We start from the raw sequence: 20,488 nt of genomic DNA, 5'->3' as shown, positions 1-20,488 counted from the left end.
GGAACTGATCTTGTCAAACAGCTCCCTGTACCCAAATCATGATGATGGGGTAACTAGAGCCTCAGAGAAGCAGACACTCCTGGGAAATCAGAGGAGACTACTCTCTGCCCAGATTCCTGACTCAAGAGGAAAACACCTTGTACCATCTGTGCCCCCTCCCCCCACAGAGGGACCTAGGAGAAGTATGGGAAGTTCCTTCTGGTTCCCGCCCACAGGGACAGCTGAAAGTAAGTGGACAGGAGCAACTACATGCCTGAGAGCAGAATACTCTGTTCCCTTAACTGGGTAAAAGAAAACAGGAAAACAGGTCTACAGCAGCACTGACACACGAGCCTACAGGACGGTCAAGCCACTGTCAGAAAGAGCAAGACAAGCTAATTCCAGAGACCACCTGATGGCCACAGGAAAGCACAGGAACACAAACAACAGAAACCAAGACTACTTGGGCTCAACAGAACCCAATTCTCCCATCAAAACAAACACTGGATATTTAAACACACCAGAAAAGGAAGATCTAAATTTAATTTCACATTTATCATGATGATGGAGGATGTTAAGAATAGTAACTCCCTTAAGAAAATGCAGGACAATAGAAAAAACTGAAGTAAACAAATATAATGCAAGAAAGAGGGAACACAAAACTACCTTAAAGAACTACTTGAAAAACAGCATAACAGGAGAAGGAAATAAACAAAACCACCCAGGAGTTAAAAATGGAAACAGAAACAATAAATTAAGCACAAGGAAGATAACCCTGGAAATGGAAAACCTAGGACAGAGACCAGGAGTCATAGAAGTGAGAATCACCAACAGGATAAAAGACATAGAAGACATAATCTAAGGAGCAGAAGAATCACACAACTGTCAAACATAATGTAAAACAGAAAAGACCTAGCTCAAAACATAAAGGATATCCAGGACACAATGAGAAGATCAAACCTAGTCTTAACAGGTATAGAAGAAAGTGAAGACTGTCAACATCAAGGGACAGTAAAATCTTCAACAAAATTATAGAGTAAAACTTCCCTAATCTAAAGAAAGAGATGCCCATAAACATACACAAAGCCTACAGAACTCCAAATAGATTGGACCAGAAAAGGATATTCTCCCATCACATAATAGTCAAAACACCAAATGCACAAAACAAATAAAAATGTTAAAAACTGTAAGGAAAAAGGTCAAGTAATATATAAAGGCAAAGTTATCAGAATTAAATCAGAATTCTTTCCAGATACTATGAAAGTCAGCAGATCATAGACAGATGTCATACAGACACTAAGAGAATAAAAACACCATCCCAGGGTACTGTATCCATCAAAACTCTCAATTAACAAAGACGGAGAATCCAAGATATCCCATGACAAAACGAAATTTACACAATACCTTTCTATATATCTAGTCTTATAAAGGACACTAACTGGCAAGACCGAACACAAGGATTCAAGTAAAACCATAGATAAAGCAAGAAATTAGTCTTTTCACAACAACACATAGAGAAGAGAAGCACACAAACATAAACTAACCTCCAATTATGAAAATAACAGAAAGTGACCATCACTATTCCTTAATATCTCCAACATCAATAGACTCAATTCCTCACTAAAAATACACAGATTGACACACAATATGTAATGAGGACCCAGCATTTTGCACTACAGGAAACACACTTCAGAGACAAAGACAGACACTACATCAGAGTAAAAGGCTGGAAAACAATTTTCCAAGCAAATGATCTGAAGAATATATAAAATCGACTTTCAACCAAAAGTCATCAAAAAGCATAAGGAAGGACACTTCATATTCGTCAAGGGAAAAATCCACCAAGATGAACTCAAAATCATAAATGTCTATGCTCCAAATACAAGGGCTCCTACATACACATAAGAAACCTTACTAAAGATCAAAGCACATATTGCACCGCAAAAAATAATAGTATAAGATTACAACACCCCATTCTCATCACTGGACAGATCACAGAAGCAGAAATTAAACAGAGATATAGACAGACTAGCAGAAGGTATAAACCAAATGGACTTAACAGATATTTACAGAACATTCTATCCTAAAACAGAAAGATAAACCTTCTTCTCACAGCCTCCTGGCACTTTCTCCAACATTAATCATATAATCAGTCAAAAAGCAGGCCTCAAAGCATACAGAAAGATAGAAATAATCCAACGCATCCTATCAGACCACCATGGGCTAAGGCTGTTCTTCAATAAAAATTAGGAAAGAACGCCCACATATACATGGAAGTTGAACAATTTTTTTACTCAATGATAACTTGGTCAAGGAAGAAATAAAGGAAGAAATTAAAGACTTCTTAGAATTCAATGAAAATGAAGGTACAACACACCCAAACTCTTGGAAAACAAAGAAAGCTGTGCTAAGAGGAAAACTCATAGCTCTGAGTGCCTGCAGAAAGAAACAGGAGAGAGCATACATCAGCAGCTTGACAGCACACCTAAAAGCTCTAGAACAAAAAGAAGCAAATACATGCAGGAGTAGTAGAAGGCAGAAAATAATCAAACTCAGGGCTGTAATCAACCAAGTAGAAAAAAAGGGACCATACAAAGAATCAACAGAACCAATACCCGATTCTCTGAAAAAATCAACAGGATATATTAACCCATAGCTAGACTAAGCAGAGGATACAGAGAGTGTGTCCAAATTAACAAAATCAAATATTAAAAAGGGAGACAGAACAGCAGAATCAGAGGAAATTAAAAAAAATTACTGTACTACAAAAGCCTAGGTTCAAAAAACTTGAAAATCTGGAAAAAAAAAAGACAATTTTCCAGACAAATACAAGATACCAAACCTAAATCAGGAAAAGATAAACCATTTAAACAACCCATAACTCCCAAAGGAATACAAGCAATCATCAAAACTCTCCCACCCAAAAAGAGTCCAGGATCAGATGGGTTTAGTGCAGAAATCCATCCAAAATTCATTGAAAAAGTCATAACAATACTGTCCAAACTATTCCATAAAATTGAAACAGATGGAGTACTACCAAACTGCTTTCGTGAAGTCACAATTTCTCTTATAACTAAAACAAAGAAAGACTCAACAAAGAAAGATAACTCAGACCAATTTATTTTATCAATATCAACACAAAAATACTCAATAAAATTCTGGCAAACATATTCATACAACACATTAAACAATCATCTACTATGTTTAAGTAGGATTCATCCCAGGCTTGCAGGGATACTTTAATATACAGAAAATAAACAACATAATTCACTATATAAACTCCAAGATAAAAACCACATGATCCTTTCATTAGATGCTGAGAAAGATTTTGACAAAATTCAACATCACTTCATGAAAAAAGTCCTGGAAAGCACAGGAATTTAAGGTCCACACCTAAACATATACAGCAAATCCGTAACTAACATTAAACTAAGTGGAGAGAAACTTAAAGCAATCACACTGAAATCAGGGACTGAACAAGGGTGCCCACTCTCTCACAACTTATTCAATATAGTTCTAGACATCTTAGTCAGAGCAAGCAGACACTGAAGGAGGTCAAAGGGATATAGATTGGAAAAGAAGAAGTTAAAATAGCACTGTTTGTAGTTGATATGATTGTATACTTAGTGACCTCAAACATTCCACAAGAGAATTACTAAGCCTGATGAACAATTTCAGCAAAGTGGCTGAGTATAAAAATAACTCTGCACAAAGCTAAACAAGCAGAGAAAGAAAGTAGGGATATGACACCGTTCACAATAGCCCCAAATAATATAAAATGTCTTGGGGTGACATTATCCAAGTAAGTAAAAAATATGAGCATATGAGCAGAACCTCAAGTCTCTGAAGAAAGTGAAGGAGATTTCAGAAGATGGAAAGATCTCCCATGTTCATGGACTGGCAGGATTAATACAGTAAAAATGGCCATTATATCAAACGCAACCTACATATTCATTCCAATTCCCATCAAAATTCCAATCCAATTCGTCAAAGATTTAGACAGAACATTCATTAATTCATCTGGAATAAAAAAAAACACAGAATAGCTAAAACTGTCCTCAACAATAAAAGGACTTCCATGGGAATCACTATCCCTAAACTCAAGCAGTATTACAGGGCAACAGTGATAAAAAAAAAAAAAAAAAAAAAAAAAAAAAAAAACAAAACAAAAAAACAAAAAAAAAAACTGTATGGCGTTGTGACAGAGGCAGGCAAATAAACCAGTCGAATAGAATTGAAGACCCAGAAATGAACCCCTACAACCATGGTCACTTAATTTTTGAGAAAGAAGACAAAACCATCCAATGGAAAAAAAGACAGCATTTTCAGCATGTGGTGCTGGTTCAACTGTGGGTCAGTATGTAAAAGATTGCAGATCAATCCATTCTTACTGCCCTGTAGAAAGCATAAGTACAACTGGATCAAGGACCTCCACTTCAAACCAGATACACTCCAACAAATAGAAGACAAAGTGTGGAAACATGTCAAACACATGGGCACTGGAGAAAATTTTCTGAACAAAACACCAAAGGCTCATGTTCTAAGATGAAGAATCAACAAATGTGATCTTAAAAAAACTGAAAAACTTCTGTAAGGTACAGGACACTGTTGTTAGGATAAAATGGAAACCAATAGATTGGAAAAAGATCTTTACCAATCCTACAACTGATAGACAGCTTATATCCAAAATATACAAAGAACACATGAAGTGAGACTACAGGGAGACAAATAACCATTTGAAAAATGGGGTTCAAAGCAAAACAGAGAATTCACAGCTGAAGAATATCAATTGGCAGAGAAATACCTAAAGAAATATTCAACAACTATAGTATAAGGGAAATGCAAATCAAAACAACCCTGATATTCCACCTCACACCAGTGAGAATGTCTAAGATCAAAAACTCAGGTGAGAGCAAATGCTGGAGAGGATGTGGAGAAAGAGGAACACTCCTCCATTGTTGGTGGGATTGCAGACTGATATAACCATTCTGGAAATCAGTGTAGAGGTTCCTCAGAAAATTGGACATTGAGTTATCTGAAGACACAGCTACACCTATCTTGGGCATATACCCAAAAGATGCCCCAATATATAACAAAGACATGAGCACCACTATGTTCATAGTAGCCTTATTTATAATAGCCAGAAGCTGAAAGAACCCAGATGATCTTCCACAGAGGAATGAATACAGGAAATATGGCACATCTAACCAATGGAGTGTCATTAAGAGATACATTGAAATGCTAGCACTCTATACAACAGGGTTTTAGAGTCCCTTAGTGAGAGAATGGTCTTTTACAGCAAGGTCTTCATTATCAGACTTTGATTTAACCCATCTACCAATGAAGTGAAATTATCCCAGACATAAAATAGTGCCTCTCCAAAAACAGCTTTTATCCACTAATACGCATCTACTTCTATTTCATAATTGTCATGTTTATATGGGTTTAGGATACAATATGTTCTGATTTATTAATGATATTTAAGTATTATTTGGGGTAATTTTGAAATTTTCAAAGGAACAAACCTATTTTATGATTGTATTCCATACTACTTTTAATTTGATCTTGAAGAATTTCATGAAAACTGAAGTATCAAAAATGTATATCTTCCCATTGAAAATTTGTAACATCAATCATGTGAAACTCCCGCTGAACCTCAGTGGATTGATTTCTCTGAAAGCATTTATAGACTCTCCTACTGCATTATTGCAACTCTACAGAAGCTTCACTCCCATAGTGGCAGTTCCAGATCAGATGTAAACAAACAATTTTCTTTGCCTTGGAAAAGATTTAAAATATTTTCATTAACTTTTTATATGAAACTAGTAAGGATTTTGAGAAAAGGGGGCAGACAGGCCCCAGAAAGTATGTTTTTAAAATTCTTTTCTTAAATTAGACTTTTTCATGCAATATATTTGAATTATGATTACTCTACCCTCTATTCCCCCCTTCTATTCCTCTCCTATCATCTGTATCTACATCCTTCTGACTCTCAAAACAAACCATCATCTAAGGGATAAAAATAAAATGAAAGTTAATGAATTGGAGTAGAACAAAACAAGCATATAGAAAAGAGCCAAAACAAGGGTCAAGAATCAGATACAGACACGGAGACCCAGACTTCCATTCACACACTCTGGAATTCCATGGAAACATAAAACCAGGAAAAATATATACACAAAACATACAGAGCAAAAATTAATAGATAAATAAACATAAAACAAAATGAAAAAGACATTCTGAAGAAAAAGTCCTGACCCATTATGAGACAAGGATCCTCCAAAGATGATGTTCAGTTCCCTTAGTGCTTTATACGCAGTCTACCCTTAAAATTAGTTTGTGTACCCAGTGATATTCCCTTGGAGAAAACTAAGTTTTCATTTTCACATGATTATCCAATGGAGATAACTTCCAAATTAGAGATAAGGTCATATGCAGGCCTTGGGTTCTTTCAAGGGCTTATTAATAGGTAAGGAGATCTGTGAGGTGCTGTCCACTGAACATGATACAATTGTGGCCCTCCAGAACTCAAAATACTTACATCTATCTGAACAGACCCTATATAATATTGACACTGCCTATTCAAAAGAACTAAGTGAAGTGCTGGAGAAGAGAGAATGATGTAGCCATGGGTGTCTTACTTCATGAAAAAAGATTTTAAGAGACTAAAATTTACTATGAGTTGGTGTCTCAAAGTAACACCAGAAATTACATTGTTAACGTCTCACTAACACAACTGCCTAAACAACAGCTGAGGAAGAGAGGGAATGGGGAAGAATGGAAGTTTAGTTCTCTTTCTGTTTAAATTCCTTCTTCCTCTTCTTCTTCTTCTTCTTCTTCTTCTTCTTCTTCTTCTTCTTCTTCTTCTTCTTCTTCTTCTTCTTCTTCTTCTCCTCCTTCTTCTTCATCTTCATCTCCTTTTCCTCCGTCTCCTCCTCCTTGTCTTCCTCCTGTTCCTCCTTCTTCTTCTTCCTCTTCTGCTTCTTCCTGCTCTTCTTCCTCCTCCTCAATCTCTTCTTCTTCCGGTTCTCCTTCCTCCTCCTCTTCTCCTTCTTCTTCTTCTCCTCCTCCTCCTCCTCCTCCTCCTCCTCCTCCTCCTCCTCCTCCTCCTCCTCCTCCTCCTTCTTCTTCTTCTTCTTCTTCTTCTTCTTCTTCTTCTTCTTCTTCTTCTTCTTCTTCTTCTTCTTCTTCTTCTTCTCCTTCTCCTCTCCCTCTGGTTTGATGTGTAGGTCCTTGATTCACTTTGACTTAGGCTTTGTACATGGATATAAAAATGAGATAATTTGCATTCTTCTTCATGCTGATTTCCAGTTGAACCAGAATTATTTTTGGAAAATGCTATGTTTCTGCCTTTGAATGGTTTTTATCTACTTTTCCAAATATAAAATGATAGGTGTGTGGGTTCATTTCTGTGTCTTCACTTCTATTCCACTGGTCTATCCATCTGTGTCTTTACCAATACCATGCAGTATTTATCACTATTGCTCTGTAATACTGCTTGAGTTCAAGGGTGATGATTCCCCCAGAAGTTCTTTTCTTGTGGAGGATAGTTTAAGCTCTTCTAGTTTTTTCTTATTCTAAATAAATTTGGAAATTTCTCTTTTTATCTCTATTAAAGAAGTGAGTAGGAATTTTGATGGAGATTGCATTGAATGTGTAAAATTAAATTGATTGGCAAAATGGTCATCTTTACTATATTAATCCTGTCTATCCATGAGCATGTAAGCTCTTTCTATCTTCTGAGATAGTATTCAATTTCTTTCTTCAGATACTTGATCTTTTGTCATACAGATCATTCACTTGCTTGAATAAACTTAAACCAAGATATTTTATATTATTTGGGACTATTGTGAAGTGTGTGATTTCAATATTTTCTTTCTCAGCCTGTTTATCCATTGAGGAGAGGAAGGCTACTGGTATGTTTGAGTTAATTTTATACCCTGACACTTTGATGAAGTTATTTATCAGGTTAAGAAGTTCTCTGGTGGTACTTTTGGGTCACTTAAGTATATACTATCATATCATCTGCAAATGGTGATATTTTGATATCTTCCCTTCCAATTTGTGTCAGTTTGACCCCCTTGTGGTCTGGTTTCTCTGACTATAACATGGAGTCCTGTTTTGAATGAGTAGGGAGAGAGTGGGCAGCCTTGTCTAGTCCCTGATTTTAGTGGGATTGCTTCAAGTTTCTTTCCATTTAGTTTGATGTTAGCTACAGGTTTCCTGTATATTTCTTACACTCTATTTTGATATGAGCCTTCAGTTCGTGATTTTGCCAGGACTTTTATTCGCATGGGTTGTTGAATTTTGTCAAATGCTTTCTCACCATCTAATGAAATGACCTTGTGCTCCTTATCTTTGAGTTTGTTTACATGATGGATTACATTTATGAATTTTCCTATATTAAACCATCCTTCCATCCCTTGGTTCAAGTCTACTTGATCATGATGGATGATTTTTTTGATGTGTTGTAATATTCGGATTGCAAGAATTTTATTGAGAATTTTTTCATCAATATCCCTAAGGGAAATTGGTCTGAAGTCCTCTTTCTGTGCTGAGTCTTTGTGTGGGCTAGGTATAAGAGTAATTGTGGATTCATATAAGGAATGTGGTTGTGCTCCATCTGTTTCAATTTTGTGAAAGAGTTTGGACAGTATTAGTATGAGGTTATCTTCCATTCTCATTTCCCTGCTTTCCCTATACCTAATTCCTGCAAAGGCCACTCCCTTCCCAACCTCCCCTCTCATTCAGTTTCCTCTCTCTGTGAAGGAGGAATGGCACAACATTTTAAAAATCCTGGGGTATGGCCCACTCTTTAGAACAGCCTCATTGCTCTTTGGTGAGTCATAGCCCCAAGGACCAACTGTACTGAGAACTTCATGCAGCGTTTCGCTCGGTTGTTCCCCTCATATCTCTCTAATTCTAAGAAGTACATAAAAATCCTCCTGGAGCTTACCACCACTCAGGGAGCAACATCATTGGCATTTGCAATAATATTGGTCGAGGTCTTTTAGGAATTTCCTCTGTGGAATACCAGTGCTTCCACCATCACCAAAGGAAATGTAGAATAATTAGTGACGACCAGCACCCTTAAAAAGCATTTGGAAAAATAAAATTGTTTGTTAAGCTGGCTAACATGTTTTAACTACTGCCTCTGATGTAAAAAAAAATTAGGTAACAATTTGAAGTTCGAAAAGACAGGGACTTTTTAAGGCCAGGGATCAAGAACAATGGTGGCACAGGCTAATGGTGTGACTGTAACACATGCTGGACTGTTGAGGACTGATTTCTGACCCAGTTGTACCCTCAGCTCCCTGATAGGATTTAATAAGGATTGACAATCACAGGTGTGCATTCTGATCATTTAAAGTAGATATGACATTTTTATACACATATTTAGATTTGTGCTTTTTAAAAGATTCTTATTAGAGTACTTTTAAAGATAAATGATACAATATCAACCATTTCTCTGTAAATTCAAAATGCTGCCTACAGTGAATGGAAACCGAATGAGAAAACTACTTTGCTTACTCTTTGTTACTCTATAACAAATTGCTTACTTATGAGCCTTGTTCGCCTTGGGAGTAATTTGTTTATTTTACGTGTACTATGTAATATTTCTTCTCATACACTATCACTCTTTTCAGCATCAAGCATGAGAAGAAACTAGAACATTATCACATTTGCAGTTTTACTTGGCTTGAAAGATTTCACTAGGATATCAAAGCTATTTGCTGTGGTTTGCCCTGAAGTTATCTGTATTTTGATGCTAATTCCACTGCCCCAAGGACAGCTGCCTACTCATGTACTCAGAACTCAGGTGACTTCACCAAAATCACCTCCCTATTGAATTTGTAAAGTACAGGTGTGGGGCAGGTACATGATAGAAGGAGGCTTTGGGAGTAATTTGTTTTCTTTACTTGTACTATGTAAAGAACTTTTCTTTACCATGTAAAGAAGGAGGTCATTGGAGGAGAAGGAAGAATGGGTGATAGAGATGTTTGAAGAAAGAGGAGGAGACTGGAGGAAAAAGGGGAGATAGGAAGAGGAGAGGGTGAGAAGTCATGGCAGGTGAGGTTACGATTATGGTCTGTGTATTTACAGGTTATTATTAATGTTCCTAAGGGATGGATGGTAAAGGGCTTTGTATATTTAAGTGCGCAATTATATCTTAGCAATTGGGTCAAAATTTTTGTGATGTGTGTTTTCTATGTGAGGGATTGAGTATAGGAAAGTGTGTGGCGGCAAGGGACACTGGGCTGACAGGGAGTAGGGATGTGTTTTCACCAAGATATCTACCTATTATATTAGGACACTACGGTGCTAGTGATAGCATGGTAAAAGACAAGTTTTCTTTTTTTTTTACAATAACAGATGGCAAAACAAGGTGATGGGCAAGAATCCACTAGTAATCAAAAAGTTGAGTGAACCTTTTTATTTTCTAAGTAAGAGGACACCTGTGCCATATTAATTCTTGATAACTTAAGAGCAGAATATAAAACAAAAATGGGGAAGCAGCAAGGGCTGACAGGCTGTTGGTCCCCTGCTGTGTGATAAGTAATGGCAGTTCAGAGAGTTAAAAGATTAAAGCTGCTTTTTAATGAGAGTTGTTTAGTAAGTCTTTCAGGATACACATTTTCTTTTTAACATAGGCTCCACAGGGGAATTTTGTGTGGAAATCCTAGTTACACAAGATACTTCTTCTATTAAGGTATTATTAACAAGTGATTAAGTTTTATTTAAGAAAGAAGAGAGTAGAGAGATTACCTGAATCAGGTGGGGATTTTCATCTACTGCTCAGAACTTAGGGAAAAATTAGGCACTACCAAGTAGAGAGTTTTGATGAAATGTCTGTAACAACAGGGAAAGTGAATGCAGACATATATTGTAGAAGTTATTAACGATAAAGAAAAATCTGTGGCTTCAGGTAGAGAGCTTAACAGACTGAGCTATTTTGGGCAAAAGTCCTGGTTTGAAGTTTTCTTATTGATATTAGAATTGATAGAAGGTATTCGATTAGTTTTATGAATTATCCCACTATATGGCTCGTTGATGACGCTTAGCGATGATTTGTGGTTACTTTTGATATTTATGACAATAGCAAGTTCAAATCTCTTAACATGGGCTCCATGGGAACTTTGGGTTTATTTCCTGATATCACCAAGTACTGAGTTATATCAGGCTCATTTTATACTTAAATTACTTTTTTAAAAATTGTTTAATCTTCAGGATGGATGTGACTTTGAGTTTTATGCTTATATTATTACTCTGGGAGAGAGTGCAAGATACAAGCTTCTCTGGTTTCAGATTAAGAAACAGAGTATTTTGGAAGAAAGATTTTGTCCTTGTGTTTTTAAAAATTGTGATTAGGATTCTGGAAACCTCACAGAGTCATACTGATCAGGTTTGATATCAGTAGACGGCTATCAAATATATATTCAGGATAATCAAACAAAAGATATATCGATTCTTAACCTTTTTCCTGAGAGTTGTATTTTGTAGATTGTACCTACTTGGAATCCTGGTTTCAGTGAATTCCAGCTGGGTCCAGTCAGGACATATCGGCTATCGCATTTGTTTCTTTTTTCCTACCCCCTACACCTAAGGATATCTCAACGCCCATGTACAACTTGAAGAAGTTATGGTGGATCCGTTGTCTCAATTACCTGGAATTTGTGGGGTGGGGCTGGAAGTGGTTATTCTAAAGATGTTTTTATAAAGAATTGAAAATTGGTTGAAATTTAGCAGGGAGGAATAAGCTAGATTTAGTTATACAGTCATAATCATATTTGGTAACTAAGCTTAATCTTATCTTTGTTTGGGTATAGAAATAATTGGAAAAAAATTAAAATTACAAGAGCCAGTTCTATTATTTTTGTCATTACACACTTCTGAGTTGATTAAACCTGTGAGTTAAGATTGAAATATTAAAGTCATGCATCTGACTTTGTAAGAGTACTATCAAGAAAAAATTAAGATATAAAGACAACAGTCCAGATTGTCTTAGATAGATAGATGCTTTTCAAAAATGTAAGAAATCCACAAAATTTGAGATTTAAAGTTATTACGTATCTTTTGTTGAGTCCTATCTTCTCCTAACTGTTCCCCTTTGGCAAATTTAATGAAGAATTTGAACATCTCTATCTCCAAATGAGGCAATACTTTGTGGCTAGGCAGTCACTGGAAAAAAATGCCTGTTTCATATGCAGATTAATACTATCCAGAAAAGGACGAATTATGCAGAGGATTTGAGGGATAAACCCTGCCAATACAGGGTAATCAGCCCTTCCAAGTCTGCCTTTCAATAGGCTGTCAGTTGATCTTGTGTCAGAAGGCTGAAGACTTAAGCTCACATGTTGCTAACAGGGGATTGTGCTATTGGAGATTTGTCTCTACAACCTCTCAGTTCTAGAAGCCCTCTAAGACATCCTATGTGTATAGATATTTGGTCACTCTCAGATTTCTGACGGGGTAGGAGACTGATTATAGCCTCATTGCTTATCAGGCTGTATAACTCTGAATATACATATTTTACTGGATAGTTATCAGATAGTATACAAGCTAGCCAAGACATAATATAGATTTTAAGCCTTTCTGAAGCTGGAATGAAGAACTAAATGCTCTTTCTAACTGATATGGTGACATACTGGGTTTTGAGTATATCAAATGCTTTATAAATTGTAGAATAGTAATAATCTTACTCAATTGATATATATAAATGAAAAGTCTGTTTAACTGGACAAAAAGGGGGAAACGTTGTTTACACTAAAGTTATCTGTATTTTGATGCTAATCCACTGCTCCAAGGACAGCTGCCTTGTCCTGTACTCAGAACTCAGGTGAATTCTACAGAACAGCTTTCACATTAAATTTGTGAAGTACAGGTGAGGGGCAGGTACAGGATAGAAGCAGGCCTATCATTGGAAGAGAAGGAAGTATGGGCAGGAATGAAGTTTGAAGGAAGTAGAAGAGACTAGAGGAAAAAGGAGAGACAGGAAGAGGAGAGGGTGAGAAGCCATGGCAGGTGAATTTAAGATACTGCTCTGTGTATTTACTGGTTGTTATTATTGTCCCTAAGGTATGGATCGTACCAGGCTTTGTATGCTTATGTGGGCTACTATATCTTATCAATTGGGTCAAAGATTATTGTGTTGTGTGTTCTTTCATGTGAGGTTTTGAGTGTAAAAACATGTGTGGCAATAAGAGACACTGGGCAGCTGAGGAGTGGTGATGTATTCAACCAAGATATCTAGCAGAGACTTGGGAAACTACAGTGCCAGAGATAGCGGGATATAAGACAACTTTTTTATTTTTATATTTTTGCAACAACACATTCACTTCTGTATTTGACATGCTCTTTTTGTGTCACTTAGGGAAGATCTATATCTGGTTCCTGACAGAATGTGCTTCTTAAGATCATCAATCTTATCTAGTTATCTAGTTTTGGTGGCTGATTATATATATATATCGGTGGTTCCTACAACTATGAGATTACGTGCAATTTTAACATGGATTCTGAGCAGGTATGTCAAGAAGGTAGAATCCACAAACGGCAATGCCAAATAGACTCGCTCCTATTCTTATGACCCTAATGAAGTTGAGGTTTCATTGGACCTCTAGTTCTTCCCTCCCTGCCAATCCTCCTGTATCTTATCTTTGGCGTGAAGAAAGAATCATTTTAAAACATCCAAAACCCTGAAATCTCACCCTTGGAACACGACAAGGTTGATATTACAGAGATCATATCTAATGGGACTACATAGTCCACGCTGTCCTTTGATTTACTCAGGCAGTTATTTCTTTGCACAAAATAAAAATTTGGGAGTTTATCATTTTAAGTAGGTACACAATATTTACACTGTTAAATTCACTTCATAGCTTAGCCACGTTTGTTGCCAAAATCATTGCCAAAAAACTGGAATTTGAAAACAGAATACTTGAGTACACATTCAGGAATATCTATAAAGACCCCTTTCAAGGAATGACCAATTAGAAAATGAAATACAATATTCACTCAATTAAACATCTGTAAAGAAAAAATGGCCTGTGGGAAACAGGGAAAAAATAGGAAATTGATCTGTTTGTCAGAGGAATGGAACTGGGAATAGAATTATTATCCAAAAGAATCTCCTACATCCCATGTTTCTAGATCTTTTCTACTCAATACAAGCCCCTAACTGAGTTTCTCCATGTAGAGCCTGTAACCACTGATGAAGCAAAGAGAAGTTTCCAGCTGTAGAGAGATGTAGTACATAAATGTTACCAATGTGTCACAGTAGACATTCCTGGAAAAGGCAAACTTGAATCTGGTCAATGTAAGGAAAGCTATTTAGGAGGTAGGCCATGGCAGTTCTCACTGACATCATCATTTGACCCTCCCTGAAAAATTTCTTGTACCCTGGAGAGCCCTAGGTTTTGTGATGTCACAAAAAACTGCATCACATATATTCCTGCAGTACCTCTAGGGATTACTAAGTGGCCTCTATTTCAGTTCAAACAGCCATTTGGGAAAGAGAACAAAGAGGATGTATATAACAAAAATGAGTAGAAGAAAGTTGGCTTTCTGTTTTAGTTTGAAAAAAATGAAAAAAAAAATATGTGGTACATAGGAAAGTGCAGTGAGTGCCGTGTAGGGTTTGTGAGGGTTCAGTGAACACATGAGCCTTCCACATATGGGATTCAGGAAGTGGGAGCCTCTTAGTAGCAACTGGATTTCCTTGCTTGTTATGGTTCCTGAAAGTCAGAGGTTTTTTTTTTTTTATCATTAATTTCATTATTCCAAAAGTCAGGTGTTGGGATGGGTACAGCTTTTTTTTTTTTTTTTTTTTTTTTTTTTTTTTGAGAGCACATGGCTTCTATTTTTTCTTCCAGAAGAAAAAAGTCCTAAGGAGGAAGGGAAAGACAAGTATTGTATCCTCAGCTCAGAGTAAACTCCTTCGTGTACATGATTTCTACACTGTAGTTTGTGTCTGACACTGATATCTGGGAGGGAGAAATGCTTCTAGTTCAGACTTAATCATATCAGTCTTTCCACTAGTGTTATGCTGACTACCATTCCCTAACAGTGTCCCTCTAGATTTCTGAATCAATATGTCTGATTACCTTGCAGTTTTATTTACTTTTATCTCTTTCATAATTTTTTTAAATTTAAGCTAATTTTAATATTTTTTGGATATTTCTATATCTACATTTAAATGTTATTTCCTTTCCCAGTTTCCTCTCCATAAGAGACCTAAATGTTTCCATTCCTTGACATTTAAACCACCCTTACTGTCCCTTGACATTTCCTTGAACTGGGAGTCAAACCTAGGGAGGACCAAGGTCCTCTCCTTCCTTTGGTGTCCACCAATGCCATCCTCTGCTACATATGCAGTTGGAGACATAGGTCTGTCCATGTACAGTCTTTGATTATCTGTATAGTACCAGAAAGTTCTTGTTCATTGTTCTGATGGGGTTGATAGCCTCTTCAGCTCTTGTAATCCTTTCTGAAAATTTATCAACAAGAGGTCCATTTACAATTCTCTGGTTTGCCACTAGCATTCAATTCGGTAACTGACATGCTCTAGTTGTGTCTCTCAGGGAAGATCTATAACCTGTTACTGGCAGCATGCACTTCTTAGATTTATTAATCTGAATCGTATCAAGTTTTGGTGTCTGATCTATTTATCTATCTATCCATCTATCTATCTATCTATCTATCTATCTATCTATGCATATATTTATCTATCTTTGCCTCTGTCTCTAGCTCTATCTCTTCTCTATCTCTATATATCTATATCTATTTATCTATATCTATTTATATATATATGTACATATATTTGATGGCTTATACATCTATGAACTTAGTTGAAATTTTAACATGGATTCTGAGGTCCTAGGTCAAGAATGGAGAATCCACAAATGCCAATACCAAATATACTCCCTCCTGTTCTTATGCGCCTATCGAAGTTGAGCTTTTACTGGGCCTCAAGCCATTCCTCTCCCTTCCCATCATCCTGTATCTTTTGTATGGCCTGAAAAAAGAATCATGGTAAAATATCCAAAAGCCTGAAGTCTCACCCTTGGAACACAGGAAGGTAGATATTCCAGAAATGATACCTAATGGGACTACAGAACCGCATGCTATAGTCCATGCAGTCCTTTGATTTACTGATGTCAGGTAATTTTTGCATAAAATAAAAATTTGGGAGTTTATCACTTGAAGTAGGAACACAATATTTACACTATTACATTCACTCTTTAGCTTGGCCAGCTTTGTTGCGAAAATCATTGCAAAAAACTAGAATTGCAAAACAGAATTTTTGAGTACATATTCAGGAATATCTATAATGTGCCCTATCAAGGAATGAACAATTAGTAAATGAAATACAAAATCCACTCAATTAAATATCTGTAGGGAAACAATGGCCTTTGGGAAACAGATAGAACTTAGGAAATTGAACTGTTTGTCACAGGAATGGAACTGCGAATAAAATTATAATCCAGAAGATTGTCCTACATCCCATGTTCCTAGATCTTTTCTACACATGCGAAACCCGTAATAACTTTCTCCATTCAGAGCATGTAACCACTAATAAAGCAAAGAGAACTGTCTAGCTTTAGAGTGATGTTCTACATAAATGTGTCCACTGTGTCAAAGGAGACACACCTGGAAAGGTCACCTTAGAATCTGGTCAATATAAAGAAAGCTCTTTAGCAGGTAGGCCATGGCAGTTCTCAGTGACATCATCATTAGGCTGGCCCTGAAAAATCTCTTGTATACTGGAGATCCCTAGCTTCTCCTGTGATGTCACAGTGTTTTCCAGACTGCAACTGCCTCTCAGACATTCATTCAGTACCTCTAGGGTTTATTAATTGGCCTTTATTTCAGTGTAAACAGCTATTTGTGAGGAAGATCAAAGAAGATGTAGATATCAGAGATGGGGAGAAGGAAGTTGGCCTAGGAAGTTTTAGTTTAAAAAACGAAGAAATATGTGGTACATGGAAAAGCACAAGGAGTGCTGTGTAGGGGTTGTGAGGGTTCACTGAACACATAGCCTTGATCTGAGCCTTCCCCATATGGGATTCAGGAGGTGGGAGCCTCTCGGTAGCATCTGGATTTCATTGCTTGTTATGGTTCCTGGAAGTCAGAGGTTGTTTATCATTAATTTCTTTATTCCAAAAGTCAGGTATTCGGAAGTTTACAGTTGTTTTTCTGAGAGCTAATGGCTTTCATTCTTTTTCCCCAGGAAAAATAGTCCTGAGGAAGGAGGGACAACAAGTATTGTATCGTCATGTCATCTCAAGGTAAACTCCTCCTTGATTTGGATTCCTATAGTGCACTTTGTTTCTGACACAGATATCTGGGACAGAGATGTGCATCTAGTTCAGACATCATCATCTCAGTCTTTCCACTAGTATTTCTCTGATTACCATTCCCTGACAGTTACCCTTTAGATTTCTGTTTCAATATGTGTGATTCATTGACAGTTTTCTTTTCTTTTAACTCTATCATTTCTTTAGGAATTTTTATTGCGTTTCTAATTGGATACTTCTATATTTACATTTCAAATGTAATTTCCTTTCTCAGTTTCCTGTCCATAAGAGCCCTAACCTGTCACCCTCCCCTTTTTCAATAACCCCCCTTACTGCCTCTTGACAGTCCATTGAACTGGGAATCAAATCTAGGGAGGACCAAGGGCCTCTTTTTTCATTGGTGTCACGAAGGCCATCTTCTGCTACATTTGCAGTTGGAGACATTGGTCTGCCCATGAGCAGTCTTTGAATATTGATTTTGTACCAGAAAGGTTTCGTGTATTGGCATTGTCCTTGTGGGGATTAAAGCCCCATTCAGATCTTGTAATCCTTTCTCAACATTTACCAACAAGAAGTCCATTTTCAGTTCATGGGTTTGCCACTATCATTTACCTCTGTATTTCACATACTCTAGCAGTGTCTCTCAGGAAATGTCTATATATGATTCCTGGCCGATTGCAGTTCTTAGGTTCATCAATTTTATATCATTTTGGTGCCAGATGTGTGTGTGTGTGTGTGTGTGTGTATATATATACACACACACACACTTTTGGTGGCTCCTACAGCTAGGTGGTTCGTTGGAATATTAACATAGAATCTGCCAAACTAGGTCAAGAATGTAGAATTCAGAAATGACAATGTCAAATAGACTCCCTCCTGTATTATGAACATATTGAGTTTGAGGTTTGACTGATAAACATGTCATTCTTCTCCCTGCCTATCCTCCTGTATCTAAGGTTGCTACTTAAGGACGAATAATGATAAAACATCCAAAACCCTTAATTCTGGCCATGGGAACACAGGAAGATAGGTAGTGCAGGTTTGATATCAAATGGGACTAGAGAACCGAATTCTGTAGTCCATGTTGCCCTTTGCTTTTCTGATGCCTGGTAATTTTTACATAAAAGAAGCTTTTAGGAGTTTATTAATTGAAGTGAGTACACAGTACTCACACTGTTATGCTCACTCTATAGCTGGGCACACTTTGTTGCCAAAATCACTTTGTTGCAGATAATGGAATAGGAAAAAAGAATTTTTCAGTACACATTCAGGAATATTTATGAAGTCCCCGGTCAAGGAAAGTACAATAAGAAAGTGATATACAATATTCATTTAATTAAAGGTCTGTAGGGAAAATACTGGCCTTTGTGATACATAGATAACCAAGAAAATTGAACTCTATATCTCAGGAATGAACCTGAGAATAAAAATATTATCTAGAAGAATCTTCTACACTAGATGTTCCAAAATCTTTTCTACCCATGCCAAGCCACTGACTACCTTTCTCCATCCCAAGTTTGTAACTGCTAATAAAGCAAAGAGAAGTCTCTAGCTTTAGAGAGATGGAGTACATAAAGGTTTCTACTGTGTCACATGAGACATACGTGGAATGGGCACCCTTGAATCTGGTCAATGTAAGGAAAGATGTTTAACAGGTAAGCCATGGCACATCACAATGACATAATCAGTAGGCCCTCCCTGAAACATCTATTGAAACCTGGAGAGGACTAGCTTCTTCTGTGATGTCACAAGTGTTGTCGTGACTGCAACTCCCTTCAGATATCCCTTCAGTACCTCTAGTGTTTACTAATTTAACTCTAATCGAGAGTAAACAGTCATTGTGGAGTGAGAAGGAAGAGGATGATGAGATCAGAGATGGGAAGAAGGAAGGTGGTCTTCTGGCTTGTTATAAAAAAAGGATGAAATACATGGTACTTCGGAAAGCTCAGTGAGTCCTTGTAGGAGTTGAGTAGGATCACTGAAGAGATAGACTTGTTCTGAGCCTTCTGCATATGGGAATCTAGAGCTGCGAGCCTCTCACAAACATCTGGACTTCGCAGTTCTTATGGCTCCTGGAAGTCAGAGTTTTTATATCATTCATTTCTTTATTCCAAATGCCAAGAATTTTGAAGGTAACAGATGTTTTACTGAGAGCTCATTGCATTTATTCTTTTTGTCAATTATAAAAAGGTCCTAAGTAAGAAATAAAAGGCAAGTATTGTGTCCTCTGCTCAGAGTAAACTTCTCCATGCTTTGGATACCAATAGTGCAGTTTCTCTCTTACACTAATACCTTGGAGAGAGAAGCGCTTCTAGTTGAGACTTCATGATCTCAGACTTTCCACTAGTATTTCCACTGACTAACACTTTAGATTTCTGAGTCAATTGGTGAGATATACTTGCCGGATTCCTTTCTTTCATTTCTTCCATTTTTTCTTTATTTTTTTAGAAAAACTCTCAAAACTCATCCTGGCTGACAATGTAGATTAGACGCATCAGATGAAATGAATTGAAAAACTCTCCTGGGAATGAAAGTGGTAAGGAAATCACATAGATGTATCCTAAATGCAGTGCTAAGAGCAATATTCAGACTAGTCTGTGGAGATGCTGCTGTCATCAGAGACCACAGACAATTAGTGGAGAATGATTCAGCATTAAACTGGGAATGGAAGATGATGGTTGATATTGTTCTAGTAGATCTCACTACATTAAAAAGTGTTTCTTCCAGATAACTGAATGATTATTGTAAAGCAAATCCCGGAATGAACTTATGAGACCCACCATCAGCCTGTCAAATAATGTGCGAAAGAAGAAATCTGTGTCTCTCCAGGGACAAATTGTTGCTTTCAAACCAACAGTAAAGTGTCCATTCTATGAATGATACATTGATATATACACATTATAGAAGGATGGATACAGAGTTTCTTCAGGTCCATGAATGAGGTATTCAGCAGTTGACCTGGATCAGAAATGAAGGTAATTTTTGCCAACTCTTCAGACTTGAGCTCCTTCACTAGGATCCCCATGATTGAAGAAAAGAACAAACTTCAGACAACTTGTCTCAGATTTTTATGTAGTTAAGATTTCCTGGTCTTGGTCCTAGGAAGGAAGGATATCTTGCTTTCCAATTCTTGTTTATCCTATAATCCTCTCTGCTGCATTCATGCAAATAGATTACTGTGCATTTCTTTAATAGGTTACAATTGCTATTTTAAT

The 20,488-nt window shown here is 36.9% G+C and overlaps 1 long non-coding RNA gene across 5 annotated transcripts in view; it reads left to right on the top strand.

Annotated features, from left to right (window-relative positions):
* LOC134484657 (uncharacterized) overlaps positions 1-20,146 on the top strand; it is a 28,394-nt gene extending 8,248 nt beyond the window's left edge. Inside the window, exons 2-5 of one of the 5 annotated variants that reach the window (XR_010062244.1) lie at positions 13,352-13,501; positions 17,207-17,264; positions 19,722-19,809; positions 20,001-20,146. This is a non-coding gene — a long non-coding RNA (uncharacterized LOC134484657). The other 4 variants (XR_010062243.1, XR_010062247.1, XR_010062246.1 and 1 more) reach the window with 4 other exon arrangements.
* The last annotated feature ends 342 nt before the right edge of the window (positions 20,147-20,488 follow it).

This window comes from Rattus norvegicus (assembly GCF_036323735.1).
Source record: "Rattus norvegicus strain BN/NHsdMcwi chromosome Y unlocalized genomic scaffold, GRCr8 chrY_unlocalized_24, whole genome shotgun sequence".
Classification (NCBI taxonomy): domain Eukaryota; kingdom Metazoa; phylum Chordata; class Mammalia; order Rodentia; family Muridae; genus Rattus; species Rattus norvegicus.
The sequence above is the reverse complement of the archived record's forward strand: the minus strand, read 5'-3'. Positions and strand labels throughout refer to the sequence as shown.